At 37.1% G+C, this 23,490-nt stretch overlaps 1 protein-coding gene across 4 annotated transcripts in view; it reads left to right on the top strand.

The window, feature by feature from the left end:
• Positions 1 to 16,850: 16,850 nt before the first annotated feature.
• The window catches only part of ZNF280D (zinc finger protein 280D), a 90,615-nt gene continuing 83,975 nt past the window's right edge, over positions 16,851 to 23,490 (top strand). For all 4 annotated transcript variants that reach the window (XM_031955262.1, XM_031955257.1, XM_031955260.1 and 1 more), the window contains exon 1: positions 16,851 to 17,029. The gene's annotated coding sequence lies outside the window, so the exon portion shown is untranslated. The remainder of the gene's footprint in view (positions 17,030 to 23,490) is intronic.

Raw genomic sequence — 23,490 nt, 5'->3', positions numbered from 1 at the left:
TCAAAAACTGATATGATTTACTTTCTTGCCTTTGAATAACTAGGTTATAATTAACTCTCTGAAGAAGGGATAGAAATTTACTTATAATTTCATTGATGGGTAACTTCTCAGGTAAGGAAATCCCTTTAACTAATGCAGGTCAGTGCCTTTTCTATAACTTAAAAGTCTTGGAGAGTTCTAGAGAATGAGAGGTTAAGTGACTTGCATAGGATCACAGGATCAGAATGTGACAGTGCTAGAACTTGAACCTTGATCTTCCTGTCTCCTAATAAATGCATTTATTATAATAAATGCAGACATATTGTCTGTTAACAAGGGGCCCACAATAGAACTTTATTTGAAAGTTGGAAGAACTCTGGATCTATTCTCCTGAATTGCAGTTTTACATGGCAAATAGTCTGTTGCACATTTCCATCTGAGCATCTCATAAACATCTGAAACTCGACTTTTTAAAAATAGAACTTACCTTTCCATCCAAACCTATACCTTTTTCTGAACTTCTCTATGAAGAGCATTAACATCCTTCCCTTCTAGATCTGAAATCTTTTTTGTTTTTATTTTTCCTAGTTACATGTAAAGCATTTTTAAAATTATACATGTACATTCATTTTTTCCATATCTCTATATGAATCATATTGGGAGAGAAAAATCAGAACAAAAGGGAAAAAAACAAAAAGAGGAAAAAAAAAACAAGAAAAAAAGTGAACAAAGCATGTGTTAATTTACATTCAGCCTCCACAGTTCTCTCTCTGAATGTGGATGTCATTTCAATCCAAAGTCTTTAGGATTGCCTTGGATCCCTGAACTACTCAGAAGAATTAAGGATATCTTAATTGATCATCACATATTTTTGCACATGTGGGTCCTTTTTCCTCCTTTATGATCTCTCTGAGATATAAGCCCAGTAGAAACACTGTTGGATCAAAAGGTATACACGGTTTGATAGCCCTTTGGACATAGTTCTAAATTGCCCTCCAGAAAGGCTGAATGCTCTCTACTAACAATGTATTAGTGTCCCAGTTTTCCCAACATTCCCTCCAATATTCGTCATTATGTTTTCCTGTCATTTTAGCCAATCTGAGAGGGTTTAGTGTTATCTCAAAGTTGCCTGAATTTGCATTTCTCTGATTAATAGTAATTTAGAACATCTTTTCATATGATTAGAAATGGTTTCAATTTCTTCAATTGAAAACTAGGGGTTCATATTCTTTGACCATTTATCAATTGGAGAATGACTTGAATTCTTATACATTTGAGTCAATTCTTTGTATATTTTAGAAATGAGGCCTTTATCAGAAACCTTGAATGTAAATTTTTTCCCCAATTTATTGCTTCCCTTCTAATCTTGTCTGCATTGGTTTTGTTTTTATGAATATTTTTTAACTTAATATAATCAAATTTATCTATTTTCTATTCAATAATGTACTTCAATTCTTCTTTGACCAAAAATTCCTTCCTTCTCCACAGATCTGAGAAGTAAACAATCCTTTGTTCTTCTAATTTGCTTATAATATCACTCTTTATTTCTAAACTATGAACCCATTTTGACCTTATCTTGGATAGGGTGTTAGATGTGGGTCAATGCCTAGTTTTTGCTATACTAATTTCCAATTTTCCCAGCAGTTTTTGTCAAATAGTGAATTCTTATCCCAAAAGCTGGGGTCTTTGGGTTTGTGAAACACTAGATTACATAGTTATTGACTATTTTGTTCTGTGAGCCTAACCTGTTCCACTGATCAAGTACTCTATTTCTTATCCAGTACCAAATAATTTTGATGATTGCTGCTTTATTTAGGTCTGGTACAGCTAGGCCACCTTGATTTACATTTTTTTCATTAATTCCCCTGAAATTCTTGATCTTATATTCTTCCAGATGAACTTTGTTATTATTTTTTTTATCTCTGTAAAGTAATTTCTTGGGAGTTTGATTGGTATGGCACTGAATAAGTAGATAAATTTAGGTAGTAGTGTCATTTTTATTATATTAGCTCAATCTATACATGAGCACTTGATATTTTTTCAATTAATTAGATCTGACTTTGTGTGGAAAGTGTTTTGTAATTGTGTTCATATAGTTCCTGACTTTGCCTTGGTAGGCAGACTCCAAAATATTTTATATTATCTACAGTTATTTTAAAAAGAAATTTCTCTTTGTATCTCTTGCTGCTGGACTTTGTTGGTAATATACATCATTTTTTATAGAACAATAATTCTATACTACTTTCTTATACCATAACTTATTCAGCCATTCCCCAATTGATGGGCATTTACTCATTTTCCAATTGTTTGCCACCACAAAAAGAGCTGCTGCAAACATTTTTGCACATGTGCATCCTTTTCCCTCTTTTATGACCTCTTTGGGATACAGTGGATCTGAAATCTTGGAGTCATTCTGGACTCCCATTCTACTTCATTCCACATATCCATTCAATTAGACTTGACAAATCTACCTCTACAACATCCCTCATATTTGCCATCTTTTCTTTACTCGCGTAACTCCCACTATAGGTCAGGTTTTTATTATTTGACTTCTTAATTGATCTAATTGCCTCAAGTCTCCCCATCTCTGATCCCTTTTCCACACAGTTGTCAAAGTAATATAAAGCATGGGTATTATCATGTCAAGCCCTTGTTCATCAGATTCCAGTAGCCCCCTCATACCTTGAGAATCATAGGTCTAGACCTGGAAGTATGACCTCAGAGGCCATCATAGCCAATTCCTTCACTTTTCAGATAAGGAAATTAAAGCACAGAAAGGTTGTAGCTTGTCCAGGATTATAAGACTAGTAAATATCTGAGGCAGATTTGCCAATTGATAAATGATAAAGGATATGAACAATTTTCAGATGAAAAAATTAAAATCATTTCTAGTCATATGAAAAAAGTGCTCTAAATCACTATTAATCAAAGAAATGCAAATTAAGACAACTCAGCGACACCACTACATACCTCTCAGATTGGCTAAGATGACAGGAAAAAATAATGATGAATGTTGGAGGGGATATGGAAAAGCTGGGTCCATTGTTGGATGGAGTTGTGAGATGATTCAACTATTCTGGAGAGTAATTTGGAACCATGCCTGAAACGCTATCAAAGAGTGCATATCTTTTCATCTAGCACTGTCTTTATTGAGGTTGTATACCAAAAAGATCATAAAAAAGGGAAAAGGACACACATGTCCAAAAATGTTTGTAACATCCCTTTTTGTGGTAGCAAGGAACTGGAAACTGAGCCCATCAGTTGGGGAATGGTTGAATGAGTTTTAGTATGTAAATATACTATTCCTCACTCTTGAGTCTTAGAATTCCTAGCTTCCTTCCCATCTCAGCTCAGGCTCCATTTCCTATCCCAGGCCCCCCATTACTTGTCTTTATTTTAGATATTTTGTCTCTACTGTATGTGTACATGTTATTTTCCCAAAAGAATGTAAGATTTCATTTTTGTATGTCTCCTCAGTGTCCAACTCACAGAAAATGCTTTATAAGAACTTCTGAGTGAATGATGGCCACTACATCTGGAGATAACAGAGCCACAATCAAGTATAACCACTTTTAGGGTGACAATCCTTTTATTTCTAATTGATTACCTATCTCATTTCATGAGAAGCTATTTTAAACTTCTTTTTCCTCAAGACCTGCAGGTCTCCTTTCTTCCTTCCCCTCTTTTAACACCTTGCTTCTTACTTTATAGAAATAACTTAAATCATTTATTGAGAACTCCATTTTATCCCATTTCCTTCATCTTCAAACTCCTTGACATCATCTTCCATTCTTCTTTTCCTAATTTTCTGACAAAGAATTGGCCCTTCCACATGTGTACTTGATCTCATTTCCTTCATCATCTCCAGTAAACTATCCTCCATCATTCCCTTTTTAAAATACTAAATCTTCAGCCTCACTTTTTCTATTGATTTCTTCCCTACCAACTCTGAACATGCCCAAAACTTCATGATTCTTTTAAAAAACCTTCACTGGATCCTATAATTCTTTTCATACTATTATCTACAATAATATATAAACAAAACCCAGACTTTGATAATCCAAAAGAGCTGTGATTTCTTCAATGTAGTTACTCCTTCTACCAATGCAAGTCAACATCCTTCCCTGTCTAATCAGTTAAATGAATGACTAGCAAAAAAATAAAAATAAACAATCACCTAATATCCAAACAAGATTCAGAACCATAATCTTCCCTCCAAATTCAACAACTAGTCATTTACCTTTGAAGATCTCCAGTGACTAGGGAACATGCAACTAAAAAGATGGTCCATTCCATTTTAAGACAGGACTATAAAACCTAAATTTGCCACTCTACAACTTTTACCCATTGCTTTCAGGATAGTTTTGACTTGAGGAACCAAGCTGGGCAAATCTAATCCTTCTCCTAATTTATAAATTTTCAGGTATTTCTAGTAAAGTTAAGAGATTGATGCTTAAGTGAATGAATGAGTGATGATTAAGAGAATAAAAAATGAATAAATAAAAAAAAATTTATCAATCATACAGAGAGTTAGGAAAAGAAAAATGGAAGATGGTGATATCATCAGTTAAGTTACAAATGTGTTAAATTCAACTTATACAAGGAGGTCTCCTTCCTGCCCTGGAATATCCTACCATCTCTGTGAGCTTGGAACATCCATCTGCAAGACTTACAACCATCACTCTCTCTCCCTCTGGTGAATTCTCCTGGAGATTCCATTTTGTAAAGAGGCCAGGTCAGGTTGCCTTCATTGCTCTCATAGTCCTATTCTTGACTTTATGACCTTCAGAATCATGCCCCTGTGGTGGGTACCTTAATTTGCTCTTCTCCTACTCCTGGAGTCAAGAAAACCAGAATTCAAATTCTGTATCAGATATTTGGGCACTGTATGATCCTTGTGTAAATGAGGGGGTTGGACTTGATGACCTTTGATGTCCTTACTAGTTTAAAATCTAAGGTCTCAGGATGCTTGCTGGTAGAAGGCCATGTCAACAAAGTATAAGCTCTGGTCTATTCTAACTGGTTTGAATGCATAGGGGGGACAATTCTTCGAACAGTGAATTGTGTCTAGTACATAGCAGCTGCTTATTAAATGCTAATTGACTGATGGTCCCAGGCACAGGACATCTCTATTGTCCAAAAACGAATTTTGTTCAGAACAAAGAGGTTCATTAACAGTAGGTTAGAAAAAATAAAAAAGAAAAATTCAGTAAGTTGAGGGGGAATGCAGTACATATAGCATCCACCAAAGAGTCAGGAAGACCTGAGTTCAAATCTGGTCTTAGACACTTAACATGTCCTAGCTGCGTGACCGTGGGCAAGTCACTTACCCCCAATTACCTCTCAAAAAAATTAACAACAAAAAAGACCTAATAGGTTGACAACTAGGTGATGAATTCTTTATCCAAGGCAAACTATAAAACAAAATGTTTCTTGATCTTGTATGATTAATGTCTGCTCTTCTAGTTACAGTGGCAAAATGATAAAAGTTTAAAAAAAAACTATTATTTTTATTTAAATATAAAAACTAATTTAAATATTGTTATCCTAAATGTGAGATTCTTGGCTAGAAACTAATGAGTTAACAAACTGCTGCTGCTGCTGCCCCTGTCACCACTTCCACTAACACTAGTGTAACTGAACCATGTCAATATTGACGTTTTGGCTATAAATAAAACCAGGATAACTAAGGAAGTACAGCTAAATGGCAGAATGGTTTGGCTCACAAGTTTCTCCTCAAAGAGGCAAATGAAGTTATTGGCAAAGTTGTTTTCATTATCTGCCCAAAAACAACAAGCAACATTTCATGGGTTATTTGGTCATCTCCCATTGATTGCAATGTACACATTGAACACAAACAAATAGACTATCATGAAGATAATTGTTCATGCAGAAGATGAAGGGATAGGCATAAAAACTGAACAAAAATTTTGACAAGATTTTTCAAACCATGTCAATATGTTTATTGATGATATATAGTAACTTCAGTGTAAACATGCGCATGAGAAGGGCAGTAAAAAAAAAAGTGGATCTGAATTATAAAACAAAAAAATTCAAATGTTTGCAGATTTCTTAGGAATTTCTGTCTTGTATCTCATGGCTACTTTCTTCTTCTTCTTCTTTTTTTTTTTTATAATAATAGCTTTTTATTTTTCAAAATACATGCAGGGATAGTTTTCAACATTCACTTTTGCCAGCCTCATGTTTCAAATTTTTCTTTTTCCCTCCCTCTCGCTCCCCTTCCCTAGACAGCAAGTAATCCCATATAAGTTAAACATATTTCCACATTTATCATGATTTCTTTAAGAAGACAGTTGGAAGACAATGGACATGCTAAGCATTGAAATTACAAAAAATGAAATTTACTATGTTTTAATGGACAGGAAATTAAAAACTCAAAATTATCTGAGCCCTTTCCCACTTTGGAGAATTCTTTTTATCTGCTCTTACCCCAGAGCAAGGACAAAGTATGTTAAATAGAATGCATCAGCAGCAAGGAAATTATTGAATGATCCATCTCAAAGCATAAGCCTGTGGGGTCAATAGACTACAAGCCAGAGCACAGAGGTGCTAGAGGTAGTAGAAGAGGGAATGTTATGTGAACACTTTAAGGATTAGCGATATACCTTATTTACTATTATAATTGCTATCTCATTAGACTATTTGGCGGATTATCTTCTGGAGATGGCTGTATGCACTTTAGCTCTTATGCATAATTCTTATGCTGAGAGTTCTGAAAGTTCATAAGAATTGGAGAAAATATCTATTCTTACATCTTGTTCACATGAGACAAGTCTTAGGACTTAGACCTGTGAATGATGATCACCTGCTCTTTCCCTCAGGCTTAGTGGAATGTTGCACCTTTTCCTCAGCCCCAACACTTACACACACAAATGATGTCCAGTGTTAGCAACTCTCCCACTCCTGTTTCTCAGTTCTCTGGCCTGGCTCTGTTATCTGTTATGCACCAGAATTCTGAACTTGAAACAAAGGATGCTTACAAGATACTGAATGGAATTGATGAGACAATGGTTACGTAGTTTAGCATGGTTCAGTATGATTGATTTAATCTTACAACAAATAATGGTTTCCTAGTGATATAATGATTGGTTTATATTCAGTGTGGAGCATATAAGCAGGGACTGAGAGCTACAGAGGACAAGCGCACTAGAAGCTCTTGGAGTTAAGGAGACAGAAATTCATTTTGCCTTCCCTCAGGCTCTTGGCCTGGCCTCCTGCACTTCCCGCACTGAGACTAAGGCCAGTCTGAAAGGCTCTCCAGAAAGCTGTCCAGCCCCAGGAAGGAGATAATAAAGGATTTGGACTTTAACACCTGGCGGTTCCTGTGGTGATTACTGAACTGAAACAAAGGCTGCTCCCAGAGACCCAAGAAAACTGAACCAGAGAACATTACAATTATCTCAGCACCAGCACTAGCCCTAGCTTTGCAGCCCTGGTGCTTCCAGGTTGCAATCCCCAGAAGACTTTTGCTTCTGAAGAGCTGTGGTTGGCTTGGCTGTCAAGGCACAAATAAACTTCTATAATTTGGAACTCAAGTTGTCACAGCACTGGAAAGAGACCAAAAACAGGGGTGGGTTTTGATGTAGGCCTGTATCATGTCCCTGGGTTGACTAGTGTAGTCTTGCTGCCAGTAGCATAGGGGAGAAATACTGAATGAGTTCATCAGTGAGCATCACTACTTGGGTTTGAGGTTTTGAGGGGTTTTTTTTAAACCTTCTTTTAGATTCTGGGTGTCCTAAACTATGGAGACAGCTGAAGTTTATTTTTGGCACATAATTTCTTTTTTTGGAGGTTGTAGGGATTGGAAAAAAATGTATAGTCAGTTATCTTGTTGTTCATGTAACTTGGAAATGTGAAGGCCTTAATCTCTCTCTTTTTTAAATTAAAGTTTTTTATTTACAAAACATATGCATGGGTAATTTTTCAACAATGACACTTGCTAAGCCTTTTGTTTCAAATTATCCTCTCCTCCCACCTATCCCCTCCCCTAGATGGCAGGTAGTCTATTACATGTTATATGTTAAAATACATGTCCAATATATGTATACATATTTATACAGTTATCTTGCTGTACAAGAAAAATCAGATCAAGAAGGAAAGGGAAAAAAAAAACAACTGGGAAAGAAAACAAAATGTAAGCAAACAACAGAAAGAATGAGAATGCTATGTTGTGATCCACACTCAGTTCCCATGATTCTCTCTCTGGGTGTAGATGGCTCTCCTCATCTTTGAACAATTGGAATTGGTTTGAATCATCTCATTGTTGAAGAGAGTCACATTGATCAGAATTAATTATTGTATAGTCTTGTTGCTGTATATATGATCTCCTGGTTCTGCTCATTTCACTTAGCATCAGTTCATATAAGTCTCTCCAGGCCTCTCTGAAATCATCCTGCTGGTCATTGCTTATAGAACAATAATATTCCATAACATTCATATACCATAATTTATTCAGCCATTCTCCAATTGATGAGCATCCACTCAGTTTACAGTTTCTTGCCAGTACAAAAAGGGCTGCTACAAACATTTTTTGCATATGTAGGTTCCTTTCCTTCCTTTAAGATCTCTTTGAGATATAGACCCAGTAGAAACACTGTTGGGTCAAAGGGTTTGCACAGTTTAATAACTTTTTGAGCACAGTTCCAAATTGCTCTCCAGAATGGTTGGCTCTATTCACAGTTCCCACCAATAATGTATCAGTGTGCCAGTTTTCCCATATCCCCTCCAACATTGGTCATTATCTTTTCCTGTCATCTTAGCCAATCTGACAGGTGTGTTGTGGTATCTCAGAGTTGTCTTAATTTGCATTTTTCTGATCAATAGTTTTGGTGTTCTTCTTTTTCTATAACATATGATTCTCTGGGAGCAGGTTTCTTAGGGAGGTTTTCTGGAGGCAGCCTTAGTTTACGTTCAGAGTAATAATCACTCCAAATGCAGCCAGTTAAAGTAATTCTTAATTGTTTCTTCCAAAATAGCCCAGTTAGCTTTCTTTGGTTCCGGGAACTCTTGTTGCTAACTTTAACCTCTCTCTGAATCTCCTGAACTGAACTCTCACTCTGTCAATCTTCCGAAGTGACTTCTGGCTCTAGCTCAACTCCGACTCATGGCTTCTTCTGAACTGACACTCCTCCACTCTGAATCTTTTCAACTGACTCTCCTGACTGAGCTCAGCTGTTTTTATGCTCTATCAAAGGTTGACTCCTCCTCTGAGAGTGAGATTATGGGAGGTGTGAACCCAAAGGTTGACTCCTCTGAGAAAGTGGGATTGTGGGTTTCTGACTTGTGAATCTCCCAAAAGGGTGAACTCCAATAAGTACTTAAATACATTAGTGAGCTAGAGGATTTGCTAAGTACCATGCTAAATTAGGCAATTGACATATCACTTTGTAAGGATTCTAACAAATAGTGATTTAGAGCATCTTTTCATATGACTACAAATAGTTTCAAATTCTTCATCTGAAAATTGTCTGTTCATAATGACCTTAATCTCAATCAGAAAAGGATGGAATGAGTTAGTCTCAAGCTGCAGTCATTCAGTTGCTCAAAAAAGAGTTAAGTTTTCAGGATCAAGTTAAAATCTATCTTTTGAGGAGTTTTGAGAAGTACGAAGAGCAAGAAAGGCTTTTTTATAAAGTTTTATAAAAGTTCAACAACTTCTGTGAAGTATATTCAGCAAGTTATAGAGTTCTCTAAGTTGATAATTTTATATGGCCTGGAAGTCATGGCCCTTGGCAGAATAAAAGGTTCCCCACTCCTGATTTAGTCATTACTTATATGTATGTATATATATTGGGGATGTATATGTATTGAGGAGGAAAAGAATAAAAGGAGGTCATTTGAAGTGCCTTACAGTAGATGCAAATGAGCAATTCTCCAATTTGAAAAAAGGAAGTATTCAAGAAAACACTGGAGGATTAAAATGGCATTAAAACATAGAATTTCAAATGAATATAAGTTGAGAAATATCTCAACACTGCTGACAAAAATCTTGAAATAACCCATTCCAATATTGAATCCTCCCTACAAGATAAAATCCTTTCTGAAATTTCCTATAGAAATTTCTCATATAGTCCCAATCTAAAGGCCAAGAAGGTAATCCAATAGGGAGAAATTGTTCTCTCTCCTATTTTTTAAATAATTTTTCCTCCAGATAGTTTTCAATATTCACCTTTGCAGAACCTTGTGTCCCAAATTTTTGAACGTCTGTTTTCCTCCCCAAGATAGCAAGCAATTAGATATAAGTTAAATATGTGCAAATCTTCTAAACATATTTCCATATTTGTCATGCTGAACAAGAAAAATCTGGTTAAAGGGTTTAAAAAAAAAAGGGAAAGAAAAAAAAAAAACCACAAGCAAGCCAACAACAACAAAGGTGAAAATATTGTTTTGATCCATATTCAATCTCCATTGTTCTCTCTCTGTATGTGGATGGCACTTTCCATTACAAGTCTACTGGAATTGCTTTGAATAACTGCATTGTTGAGAAGAGCCAAGTCTATCACAGTTGATCATCACACAATCTTGTTGTTACTGTGTACAATAATCTCTTGGTACTGCTCATTTCCTTTGGAAATAGTTCATGTTTTTCCAGGCTATTTTGAAATCACCCTGCTCATCATTATTTTTTATACCATAAGTTATTCAGCCATTCTCCAACTGATGGATATCCAATCAATTTCAAGTATCTTGATGTAGTGAGAATGACTTTAGTAAAAATGAACATGAATAAGAAGACATGCAATATTTATTTTACAGAACTGTTGTAAAGGTTAAATGAGATAATGCGTATAAAATATTTGGCATTTTGCTATATAGCTGTTGTGACTGACTTTTAAGAGCTCATGGCATATGAGTCCTTTGATCTCAGAGATGAGATGAATGAGGCAGGAGACTCATAGAGTGTGAAAAGAGCTCCAGTTTATTATGCTATACAACTTTGTTGATAAATATTTTTGCAAATGTGATCAGCCGTGAACAGTAGACAATCTCCAATCACCATTCAAAGAAGCAGGTCATGGGCTTTGCTTATAAATGGTATCTGCCAGTGGAAGGAGAGTCAATCCAGCAACTCAACAGCTCATTTACAGGCAAGAAGCCCTATTCAGGCATCCCTGTTCACATAGCCACTGGCTGTAACCCTCAGCTTAGACTCGTTCCCATGATGACAAATCAACGCTCCTTGCTCAACAAGGGCATTTCTGTACTGCGGAAGAAAACTTATTGTGCATCAAAGGTCGAGGAGGTCTCCTTTCAGTAGAATCTATATTCTTGCATATAGCTATATAAATGTCACCTTTCATTATTATTTCATTAAAATGATAGTGGAAGTCAGATTGAAAGGAGGTGATGATTGAGAAATAAGTTTAAGTACTGGGTATAAATAACCTTTCCAAGCAATTTAACAATATAAAAGAGGGAAAGGGATACATACATGCAAAAATGTTTGTAGCAGCCCTTTTTGTTGTTTTGTTTCATCCTGCATCTTGATTTGTTTACTTTTCTCTCAGGAGATAGGTAGTATACTTCATCCGTTCTCTGGAATGGTGTTTGGTCATTGCATTGATATGAATTTTTAAGTCTCAAAATATATTGTCTTTACAATGGTTTTTGTCTTTAATGGTGTCATTATGTAAATTGTTCTCTTGATTGACTCTGAATCACTTCATACAAGTCTCAGGTTTTTCTGGGAATATCCCTTTCATAATTTCTTATAACACAATAGTATTTCATTTTATCTATATACCATAAATTGTTCAGCCATACACCAAGTGATAAATATCCTGTTAGTTTCCAGTTCTATGACACCATAAAAAGAACTACAAACATTTTATAAAAGAATTCTTTTCCTCTCTAAATTCTTTGAGGTAGTATCACTGGATCAATAAGTATTCATAGGTTAGAAAATTTAGGGGCATAGTTCCAAACTCTTTTCCAATAGTTGCACAAATGTATATACACAACATTGTATTAATGTTCCTATTTTCCCACAGATCTTTTAGTATTTGTCAGATTCTCTTTTATATTTTGTTATTTAAAGCACTTAAAAAATATATAGCTACTGATCCGAGCTTACAAAAAAGTTTGAAAAATAACTTAAATTACTAATATTTAGAGAAATACAAATCAAGACAACTTTGAGGTACTACCTAACATCTCTTAGATGGGCAAAAGGAAAATGACAAATGTTAGAGGGGATGTAGGAAACTTGGAACACTATATCATTGTTGATAGAGTTGTGAAGTGATCCAACTATTCTGGAGAACTATTTGAAAGTATGTCCATAGGGTTATAAAACTGTGCACACCCTTTCAAAACTCAACAATACCATTACTGGGTCTGTATTCCATAGAGAGCAAAGAAAAAGGAAAAGTATTCATATATACAAAATTATAACAGCTCTTTTTGTCATGGCAAAGTACTGGAAAATGGAGGGAGAGGGGAGAAGAGAGGGAATGCTTATAAATCAAGGAATAGCTGAACAAGTTGTGATATATGATTGTGATAGAATTCTATTATGCTGTAAAAAATGATAAAAATATGTGTTAAATCCAATATATGCATACATATTTATACAATTATCTTGCTGCATAAGAAAAATCAAATCAAAAAGAAAAAAATGAGTAAGAAAATAAAATGCAAACCAACAACAAAAAAATGAAAATACTATGTTTTGATCCACATTAGTCCCCATAGTCCTCTCTCTGGGTGTAGATGACTCTCTTTATCAACAAAGTCATTGGAACTGGCCTGGATCATCTCACTGTTGAAAAGAGCCATGTGCATCAGAATGATCATTGTATAATCTTGTTGCTGTGAATAATGATCTTCCTGGTTCTGCTTACTTCACTTAGCATCAGTTCATGAATCTCTCCAGGCTTCTCTGAAATCATACTGTTGATTGTTTCTTATAGAACAATAATATTCCATAACATTCATATACTATAACTTATTCAGCCATTCTCCAACTGATGGGCAATCACTCAGTTTCCAGTTCCTTGGCAGGATGGTTTCAAAAAGATTGGGAATACTTATACTATTGGAATATGAAGTGAGCAGAATTAGGAGAATATTGTACTCAGTAATATAATATTGTTACAATAACAATCAACTGTGAAAAACAACTACTCTAATCAATAAAATGATCGATGACAATTTTAAGAGACAAGGTGAAAAGTGCTAGAGAACTAATGAACTCTGAGAGCAGAGGTATTTTTAAATTTTGTTTTTCTTGTGGGAGAAGATTCTGGGAAGACAGCAAAGTAGGTTGGTAAATTTCAAGCTCTCCTGATTTCTCCCACAAACAAAACAAATTTGTGCCTCAGACCAAAATAGACTGTGGAAAAATCAAAAAGATTTGGGGCAGAACAGGAGTCCTCCTGGCACAACCCAAGAAGATCTGAACACAGACCTCCCTACTCTCTCCCCAGAATAGGGATTAGGCAGTTTCAATTGAGTAATGACACTAGAAGCCAGATTCCAAGAGTGAATACAAAAAAATGTGGGTAGTAATCATGATTTCAGATAAGGCAACAGCAAAAACTGATAATCTCTGGAAAGAAACATTATATCTAAAGGAACATAAGTTATTAAAATAATACAGCATTAAAATATATACACAAAATGGCATAGCATCAAAGATCTTTAAAAAAAACTGAGTTATAATAAGGGATTGATAATTAAATGTTCATGGGAGACTTTAATATTCCTCTCTCAGAGCTAGATAAATCCAACAGAAAAAGTAGAAATTAGATATAATTTCTGGATACAGAATAGATTGTTGGAAAATTTAAATTTTAGATGTAGGTAAAGCCATAAGTATGAATGTTTCCACCTGGGGTCAAAAGTAATTGACCTGTTAGGCTGAAAGTGGTCAGTGGTACAGAGAAAAGTTTGATCATACCTCCAAGTTACACTGACGCTGCAGCTTTACTTTGATAGTTTTGCTCTTTTTCTTCAGGCTAGAAGGATGAAGGTGCCTAAAGAGAAAGGCATGATAGGGCCTTTTTTGTTGTTTTTCCTTTGTTTTCTTGAAAGACCAATACATCACAATGTTGGGATCTAGAAATGGTGGATTTGGCTATGCCTAATCAGTCCAATATGAGTTTGGAAGGCACTTTTACAGATTAGGCACAAGTGATCCATTTCAAGTGAAAAGATGCCGCAATATCCTGGGCCACCCGTGTGTAGGACTATGGCTGTAGCTCCCTGCAAATCCACACCTGCTGTTTTGTCACTCACCTATGTCCTTTGCCAGAGGACTTCAAGATGGATTGGTGTCTTGACATGTGAATTGGATTTAAATGAGTCAGTATTGTGCATCCTCATTCTCTCTTCCAAAGTCCCAAGTATCCAGTAGCAAGATTGAAGTGAAGATAACTGGCAATGGTTTGGGACACAATGGATGACTTTGGGTTCTCCCTCTGACCAAACTCTGAGTGCTCCACTGCATCTCCTTCAGCGACCTCCTTGATCACTGCAACAAAACTTCTCCTCTGCCCATCCTGCCAAAAAAAATCTTTGCCTGTTTGTTTAGGCATCCTCCTAACTCCCAGAAGTGTTTGAGGCCTATTGGCAATGTTCAACCTGGTTTGGCCCAACTGCCTAGACAGTACAGAGTGTAGTGCTTAAGCCGCTACAGCTTCTTGGAATCATGGGGTGAGTTAGGTAACAGCAGATGCCAAAGGTAGATAAACAGCTCTGATAAGGGACTCTCCCTGGAGGTGGTTGCCCTTTTATGACAGTATAGCCCACAAAGAAACCAGAGTGCTCAGGGAAAGCTGTCACTAAAATAAGAATATTCTTTTGAAGCAATTCCCTGATCACCTCAAGTTTAGTTATAACTCTGAACGAGTTAGATGACAACACAATTAGATGGAATTAGGACTGGTTGAACAAAAAAGATCTAGAGAGTGTTGGTTAACAGGTTGATTATCAACTTAAAGAGATATCTGTAATAGAGGACTACAAAGACTTGTCTTGACCTTTTAGTACAATATTTTTAATAAGTGATCTGGATGCTGGCACAGATGGTATGCTCATCAAATTTTTAGACAGTATAAAGCTAGGAAAGAAAGCTAACAGGCTGGAAGACAAAACTGTGAACTAGAAACATCTGAACAGGTTGGAACAATGAAGTGAATCTAAGAAAACATGTGATGAAGATAATATAAAAATTCTCCACTTGGGGTCAAAACAAATGAATCCAAGATGGAGCTGAGGGTCCACTAATGCAAGTAAGATGTCCAGAGCCAAAGAGATTATAGTTCTATTCTACTCTGGTAAGGCCATATCCATAAAGTTGTGTTGAGTTTTGGGAGTTATATTTTAGGACAGATACTGATAGGCAGCAAAAACTGATAAACAGTTCTAGGGAAGGATTATTAAGATCAGGAAAGAACTCAAAAACTTTAAAGGATTATTTAAATTAAATATTAAAAGGATTAGTTTTAAGAAGACTTAAGGGAACATTTGTCTTCAAATATTTGAAGGTCTGTCATATGACTCATTTAGATTGATTAGACTTATTTTGCTTGGCTCTAAAAGGTACAATTATGGTCAATGGAAAGAAATGGCAGATAAACAGATTTTTGCTTCAATCTAGAATAGAGGTTAAGTGATTTGCCCAAGGTCACATATTAAGTCCACATCTTTAGAGGTCATCAAGTAGAATCATCAACTCAGACAAAGTTTCTAAAGTTGCCAAGCAGTGCTAAGTGCTTAAAACACAGGGGCAAAAAGAAAATATAGAGGTAACTTTCTACTTGTCAGATAAATTAAATGAGGGAAGACTAATCCAGATTTCCTAAGGGTGCGGATAGAGGTCCTCTGATATTCTTTGTACCTCTATGGTTCTATAAAGGAAGAGAGACAGTGTTGAGCCTATAGATTAGAAAAACTTCACAAAATATAGAACAATACCTGACTTCCAATAGATTTTTAATTTTGAATCGAAATGAATGAGTCTTAAAAAATCATTAAGTTGAGTTTTCTTATAGATGTTTAAGTTGATGTATGGCTAGGTGAAGTGACATATCTAAAGCCCCATGAGTAATAAATGGTATAACTCGGAATCTGATTCCAAATCCAAAGTCAGCATCATTGACTGCAATAGGAAAATCTAGAAAAGGCTGATTCCTTTTATTTCTGCAAGTGTTTATGCCTATTTTAGTTGAGAACTTGCTGTTTTTCTTTTGATTATATTTTATATCTTAACAAAGTAATGTTCTCTACAAGTATTTGGTCCCCTTTTTCTAAAAAAAAAAAAATAGAATTTAAGGTCCATGGAGGAGGCAAAGCTTGGAAGAGCTAGCTGGCTCTTCCAACCTTTAAAAAAAAAAATGAACCCCATCTTTCCAGATTCAAGATTAAGTCTGAATTGCTCTTTTATTTGTTCCTTTGTAACTGGTCTCACTACTCTCCCTCTTCCAGGATTGTTTTCCCTTCCAGGTTGACTTTCCCCATGATGGCCTTGATCTTTCCATTTCCTAGGCCTGTTCAGATCCATTCCTGGGGAGGATCCAGTACCCAGGTTTCTCTGTTCTGAGATTGCACCAGCAGCCCTCCTTTTGGGTAGGCTGAACCCACAACTTTGAAGGAGGCACCCACCAGAGGAAGACTCCATCTTGCCTAGGATATCTAGAACCCCCCCATCGGGCAACACATGGCCTTCCTGGGGCCCCAGGGGAATGGATGCCTCGAACAGGGGTGAGCAAGGCACATGCTGTGTCGCCCTTCCCCCACTTCCCCTTTCCCTCCCCTCCTCTGCCCTCCCCTAACAGGAAAGAAAGGAGTCGGGCTGGCTGGGGCTGACCTGGAATCTACCCATGAGGCAACGCGGCGGGTTCTCGAGCCCCCCGCCCTCCTCCCTCCTTCTCTCCCTTCCTCCCTCCCCGCAGCCTAGGCGCCTGCTCCGCTATGGGAGCCGCTGTCGTCCCAGTTGCCGCGGTGTTTTCCTGCTCCTCCTTTTCCTCCTCCTCTTTCTCCTCCTCCTCCTCAGTGCCCCAGTAAGGCCACTCCCGCACCACACACGGTAAGCGCCCCCTCTCTCCCCTCAGCCGTACCGCCGGCTCGGCCTCCTGCCTCGCGTCCCCGAGCCGCCTGGTTCCGGGGGTGGGGAAGCGGGAGTGGGGCTGAGGGCCCGGCGGGGGCGTCCGGCGGGCGCGCGGAGCCCCCCGGGGGGGAGGGGAGGGAGGAGAGAACGGTGGGGTGGTGCGGCGCGGTGGTGGCCGCCGGCCGCCATCTTGGGTCGGAGCGGCGCGGGGGTGGGATCTCCGCCGCTGCGCAGCGGACTCCGAAGCTCGGAGAGGCCTGTGGGGCCCGCGCAAGCCTGCTGCGGAGACAGTGATGATGGAGGCGCCGCGGCGGCGCCTCCGCCTCCTCCGCCTGCACTTCGCCCACGCGCGTGCGGGTGGGTCGGTCCCCCGGGCTAGGAGGGAGGATTTGCTCGCGCGCTCCGCTCGCTCTCCCTCTCCTGGGGGAGCTCCCTACGCTTTTTGTACGGATGGTGGCGGTGTGGGGAGATTCCCCTCCCTTTCTCCCTCGGCCGCCGCCACCTCTGCCACCACCACCTGTCTGTAACGAGAAGAGAAAGAGGACCAGAGCCTAGACTGCAGCTGCAGCGCCTCGTCTGCCAGACTCTCCTCTCTTGCCCTCCCCCATTCCGTCCCTCCTCCCGTGTCACGAAAGAAAACACGCTCCCCAGCCCCCCGCGCCCGCAGAGGAGATCTCCCCTCCCCTTCTCACCGTCTTCTTGCAGTAGGAGTCATTCTCCATCCCATTATTGTCTTCCGAAGAATCCTCTGTTGAGAAACGTGGAGCTAGGCACACTGCTGATAGTGTGAGCTGCCTGAAGGATGCCGCCTTCTCCCTCGGAGACCGCCCTCCAGGTCCCCAGAGATGGGAAGAGGGTCTCCCCAATTATGTCAATTAAGTGCTTTTGGGAAAAGGTAGGAAGGAAGATCGTGCTATTTACAGCAGCTTTCTTGGCCCTTGTGAAGGCGGAGCGCAAAGGCTGGACCTATTTAGAAAAGGAACTTTTACAATTAGGCTTCCTGTTTTAAGTTTGGGCATTTAAGCGCCTGAGAATCTGATGCGTTTAGTACCCTTCACTGTCTCTCTCTTCCCATGGAAGTATTTAAAGAAAGTTTATTAGAACTAGTACTCTTTTTATACGTAGGGGATTTCATGTCACCCAAGCTTTCTCCCTAAGAGCATCTCTTTGTTTTACTAGGCTGAGGAGGGGTCAGAGGAATAACATTTTGTGGGGGATGGAGAGATGGTAGGTGGATAGATAGACCTAAATATTTCTTGTGGGTATTTTACTTGACCCTTTAAAAGCAAATAGCCTCTGGGAGGTAAACTTCTGTCTGTCACACTTTAGTATGAATTAGTGTGTGCCATCCAACTGAGATTAGAATTTAGAGTTTAGATTGGAATAAATGGATTGGGGGAGAGGAGTGAAAAAGAAGAAAGACCAAGAGAAGCATTTTTATTTGAAATTTTGCCTGGGACTCTTCTAGTGTCATTGATAATTATTCCCGTAAGTTGCACATGTCAGGGTTAAGACAGTTTGGAAGGGTGTTAGAGCTAAGGGGCTAACTCGGCTCCAATTAGTTAAGTCTAGCTCCTCCTCTCTTCCTCCCTACCAGCCCCCCATTTTGGAAGATCAGATTTCTGTAGCCCTCCCTCCCCCCCAACTCAAGAGAATCTTACACATTATTCAGATTTGAGGGTCATAGGCTGTAAATTGAAACTAATATATAATCTGTTTTGGAAATTTAAAAAAAATCCTAGATATTAGAAATTTTAATTATAAAGGGGAAAGCCTTTTTTTTTTAACACATCAAAACCAATGTCATTAACATGTTGTATGTATATATTCCGAACACAGACTTTTTTTTTTCAGTAGCCTCTTTAGTATTTCCACAAGGGAATTTGAAGAGATTTTGTATTTAGTGGAAATCAAATATTTTAATTATTACTGAGGAAATATGTCTATTTTAGAATGCATGTTCAAACATGTTAGAATAATTCTATTCAAAATAGCTTTCTTAAGAAAAACTTTATTTTATTTGGGTAATAAGGCTTTTTATTACAAGGTTTGTTTGCAAGGCTGTCTTACTCAGAAATTATATTCCTATATCCTAAAACAGCGCTTCTTAGAGCCAGTTTTCATTGTTTGTTTTTTTCCTCTGGTTTTACCATCATTAAATTTCCCATCAGTAGAAGTTGTCCTCAAAAAACTTACTTGTCAAGGTTTTTAGAATATTCTGCTAGGAATATTCTCTCCTTAGTTTTATCTCTATAATTCACTTTCAACAATTCTTGAAGCTAAAACCTTTATTAATTGGAATGTTTCAGAAAGGGATGTTACAGGTTTTTAGTTAACAGGTTAAATAAAAAATTTAAATTTTAACCTTTAAGAAGGTTTCTTTCTAAAAACCTAAGTCCATTTTTTTCTGCCTTAGTATAATAGAATTAGTCACACTTAATCATTCTATACCAATAAGCAAGAAGATTCTTTCAATATTCTTCATAGGATCTTTCTATTCTACTTATCTTTTATATACTTATGACTACTTATCTTTTCAGTGCTCTTTATTGGCCCTTGGACATGGACTTATGCTTAACTCTCTTGGCTGTTAGTGATCTTTCCTTGCTTAGATTATATTCTTGTAGCTCTTTGAGGCCAGGCTTATTTCCTTTATTTTCTTCTTATCCCTACCATTCATCATGTAAGGCATTAGCCTTAAATATAGTACTCATTTTCATAAACATAAATTTAAATTAATTGAATTAGATTTGTATGTTATCTTTTAGTATGAAACTAATACTAATTTTATTTTTAATTTAGAGAGAATTTTGATTTAAGTATATTTTGAATGTCAGAGTTTTGGAAGGGAGATAAGTTGATGTAAGATATTTAAATAAGATAGTATCTTGCTAATTCTTGCTTTATTGAGTTATGGTATGACCTTGGGTAAGTGATTCCCTTTCTAAGATAAATTTTATTCATGTAAATGAGAATGATACATATTGAAGGTACTATGAAAAATGAGTGGAAAGAACTTTGAAAAAAGCATGTATAAATTGGACTTTGTCCAGGTCAGGATTGATTGTATTGTTTTAATTTCATAGTCTTCCTTATCTCTTCTTTAAGTGCTTTTGCATGTATTTTAGAATAGAGGTATAGTAGAATATGTTATATCTTACTATAATTGAATCATTAGAAAGTAAATGATTTGTTGCAAGGGAATTTTATTTAAAGGTATATATCCTGAGAATTTCCATCTCATTCTTCTAGGCCCGACCATGGAACAATTAACACCCAATCTCTGTAATAAATTAGTAATAGAAAAGAAGTACTTTAAACTCCATTAAGGAAAAGATTGATACACGTATTTTATTTTTAAATGTTCTTATTGTTATTGATCCCTTTTGTTTTTACATGATTCTTTTCCAAATCAATCCCTTTCCTTTCCTTTGCCCTGGAAGCCAACCCTTTTGACAAAGACTTTTAAACATGGGGGGCGGGGAGGAGTGAGGGGGGAGAAAATGTCAGCAAATCAACAACAGAATATGAGAGCAAATGCAATATTCTACACTGATAGGCTTTCCCTCTACAATGGAAAAGGGATGCTTTTGTCTATTTTCTTTTCTGGGGTCAAGCTTGGTCGTGATTATTGCACTGTCATTTAGTTTCTTTTTTTTTTTTAATATTTCCAATTTGCATTTTTTTTGTTATTGGTCAATTAGAGTGCATTTACTTAATACCTACAATAAAGTTTAGCATTTGTGTTAGGCAGTGTGAATACCAAGACTAAAGCAAATCTCTACTCTCAAGAAATTTACATTCTATTATTATATATACCATAGAATCATATATGGTTTTCTGTATTGTTTATTTCATTATGTAGTGCTATAAATTTTAGCATTCTTTGAATTCTTTACACTGATTTATGCTTTACTTGATTTCACGATTGATGGACACCTTTTTTTACAGTCTTTGTTACCACAAATTATGATACCTACTAGATATCATCCTTTTCCCATTTTTCTTCCTTAATTTTACTCAATCCTTTTCTCTAAACTGGAATTTAGTTAGACTCAACATGGCAGCCGTGTACAGAGCATTGTTCTAAAAAAGCTAACATTTCCACGTTTTGCTAATGACAGACAAGAACTTGACAGGATATTTTGTTATATCAAATCTAAGTTAAGATTTTTTCCTAATCTTGGACAGAGTTAACTTGATCCAGAAAGCCCTCATTCTTAGAAGAGGAGACAAAATATAGAGGGGAAAGAACCCAAAGTCATTGATGACAGCTTAGTTACATCATCAAATTAGTTTCATCTATTGCTAATAGCATTTTTTGCTGCTTCTAAGGCTTTTATTTTTGTCAATATTACCAAAATCTAAACTAGAATTTTAGATGTTTGAGGAAGGTGCAAGAAATCAAAATTATGTAAGAAAAGTCTTGCTAATATGTTGCAGGAGGCATGATTAGTAACATTTCTAAACCAAACACCTACAATATTTGTAGATTTGGCAACATTTAAAAAAGTCATTCTAATGTATATCTTCTGTGAATGCTGCTTATTTTGTAACCTTACAGTGATATAATTTTACATATCTTTGAATCTAGTATCCAAACATGAATTGTTGACAAGATTTTTCTGTTTTATTAGTATGTCTTGTACTATACACTTTTTTGTATTTGCAATTGGTGATTATACATCTTTAAATACTTGATTTTATCTAGTCATATATAGATTTTATCTAATCATGTAGTTAGGACAATCTGATTTGAATGCAGTTTTTGATTCTCTTGATAAAAGACTGGCCATTATATTAGCCCTTCCCTGCTCATGTTGCTTCAGTTTCCATATAATCACAGAAACCTGTTCCTTACGAGACAACACTGAGCCTTTGGTCACCTTCCCTACTACTGGATATACCTTCGCTCATACTACAAGAGTACATTGGGCTATGAGGAGGACTAGGAATGCTTCTTGCTCCTCACTTCCCAACTCTCCCCCTATGACTGTCACTTAGCAACATCTCTTTTGTGCTTCATTCCTTCCAGTTTTGATCTGATGGAAATGCAACACTTAAGATTTAAAAAGAAAAGATTCAAGTTTATTTGTTTTTTCCCCTTTTTTTTTAATAATTTGTGAATTCTGCCTTGCACAGTCAGATCATCCCCTCTGGACAGCCCTTGAAGCTTCATGGGGAGACCCTTTCCATCCAGGTCACTGCCTATATGAGGATAAAGGCCCTAGAGCATTCACTTGCTGCCTACTACTACAGTCCTCTCCCTATCATCACTAATCCCATCCCCATCCTACACCCTTGTTCTCTGACATCTAATGACTTGAATAGTTAGTAGTCACAGTAATTCCTACCAAGAGGTAGGTCCCTATTCTCATCCAGGGTAGGTGCTGGTTCCAGGTACTCCTCATCCTTTCATTCTTGTGGGCCTTGACACAAGCTTAATTTGCATTAGTGACAGTGTTGATCGTGTAATTGCTGCCCCAAGCTATCTGTATTGTTAATTTTTCTGGACAGTAGGATAGCTGTACTTAGGTCCTGGGGGTTAAATCGATTTGTTTTGGGCTGAGTTCAATCTGATCTTGAGCAAAAGATCTGCTTGGAGGCATAGTATTCCAATCAAGAGATTGCTTTTACTCATGTTAGAAAGTACATAATGAGCAAGTCTTCCTGGGTCTATGCCCTAAATGATTCACCTGGGGGCAAATGACTGTGACTAGCTCTGCTCCTTTCAAATAAATTGCCATTTATCATAATCACTCCATCTATAATCTTATGGTTACTATTGGCTCACAAGTGACTCTTCCTTTTTCAGGAATTTAATACTTAGCACATAATTTGTCTTTTCAATAACACCTTTTACTTGGAAGAGTTAAATTTAAAAATTGGTATTTCTTCAATACACTTGCTTCTCAATTCATTAACATTCTCATCTACAGTGACTTCATTCTACTGAAGGTACATGCAAGTATGTTGATTTTCTTGATCTTATCACACAGAAAGTGTTCATCCTTAACTATCCATAACTGATATTCATCTATCTCACCATAACCTCCTCTTCTTCCAGTCACTCCCTTTAGCTAATTCCTCGTAAATCTATTTAGTTTACTCATTGAAACCTCAAAATCACTCAACCTTTCCTTCCTTTCCTAGGTTATCATGGGGCTTACTTTCCATCTTTCCAAATCTTGACCTGATAGTTAAATTCAGCTTCATACTGTCTTCTGCCCTTCGATCCTGTCTTGTCCTTTTTTGTCCAAACAACAATCTGGATTATTCTGCTGTTTGCCTTCTTAAGGCTGATGGAAGAAGTTATATTAGTATCTTGACTACCACTGCAAATTTCTTATGTAAACAAACTCACTTGGGCCTTTGTTAGTTCTTGTCAATCCTTTTATTCCCTATTGACTGTCATAATCTCTCAGCATCTGGTCTTTTCA

Source organism: Sarcophilus harrisii, chromosome 2 (assembly GCF_902635505.1).
Source record: "Sarcophilus harrisii chromosome 2, mSarHar1.11, whole genome shotgun sequence".
Classification (NCBI taxonomy): domain Eukaryota; kingdom Metazoa; phylum Chordata; class Mammalia; order Dasyuromorphia; family Dasyuridae; genus Sarcophilus; species Sarcophilus harrisii.
This window is presented reverse-complemented; position numbering and strand designations above follow the sequence as displayed.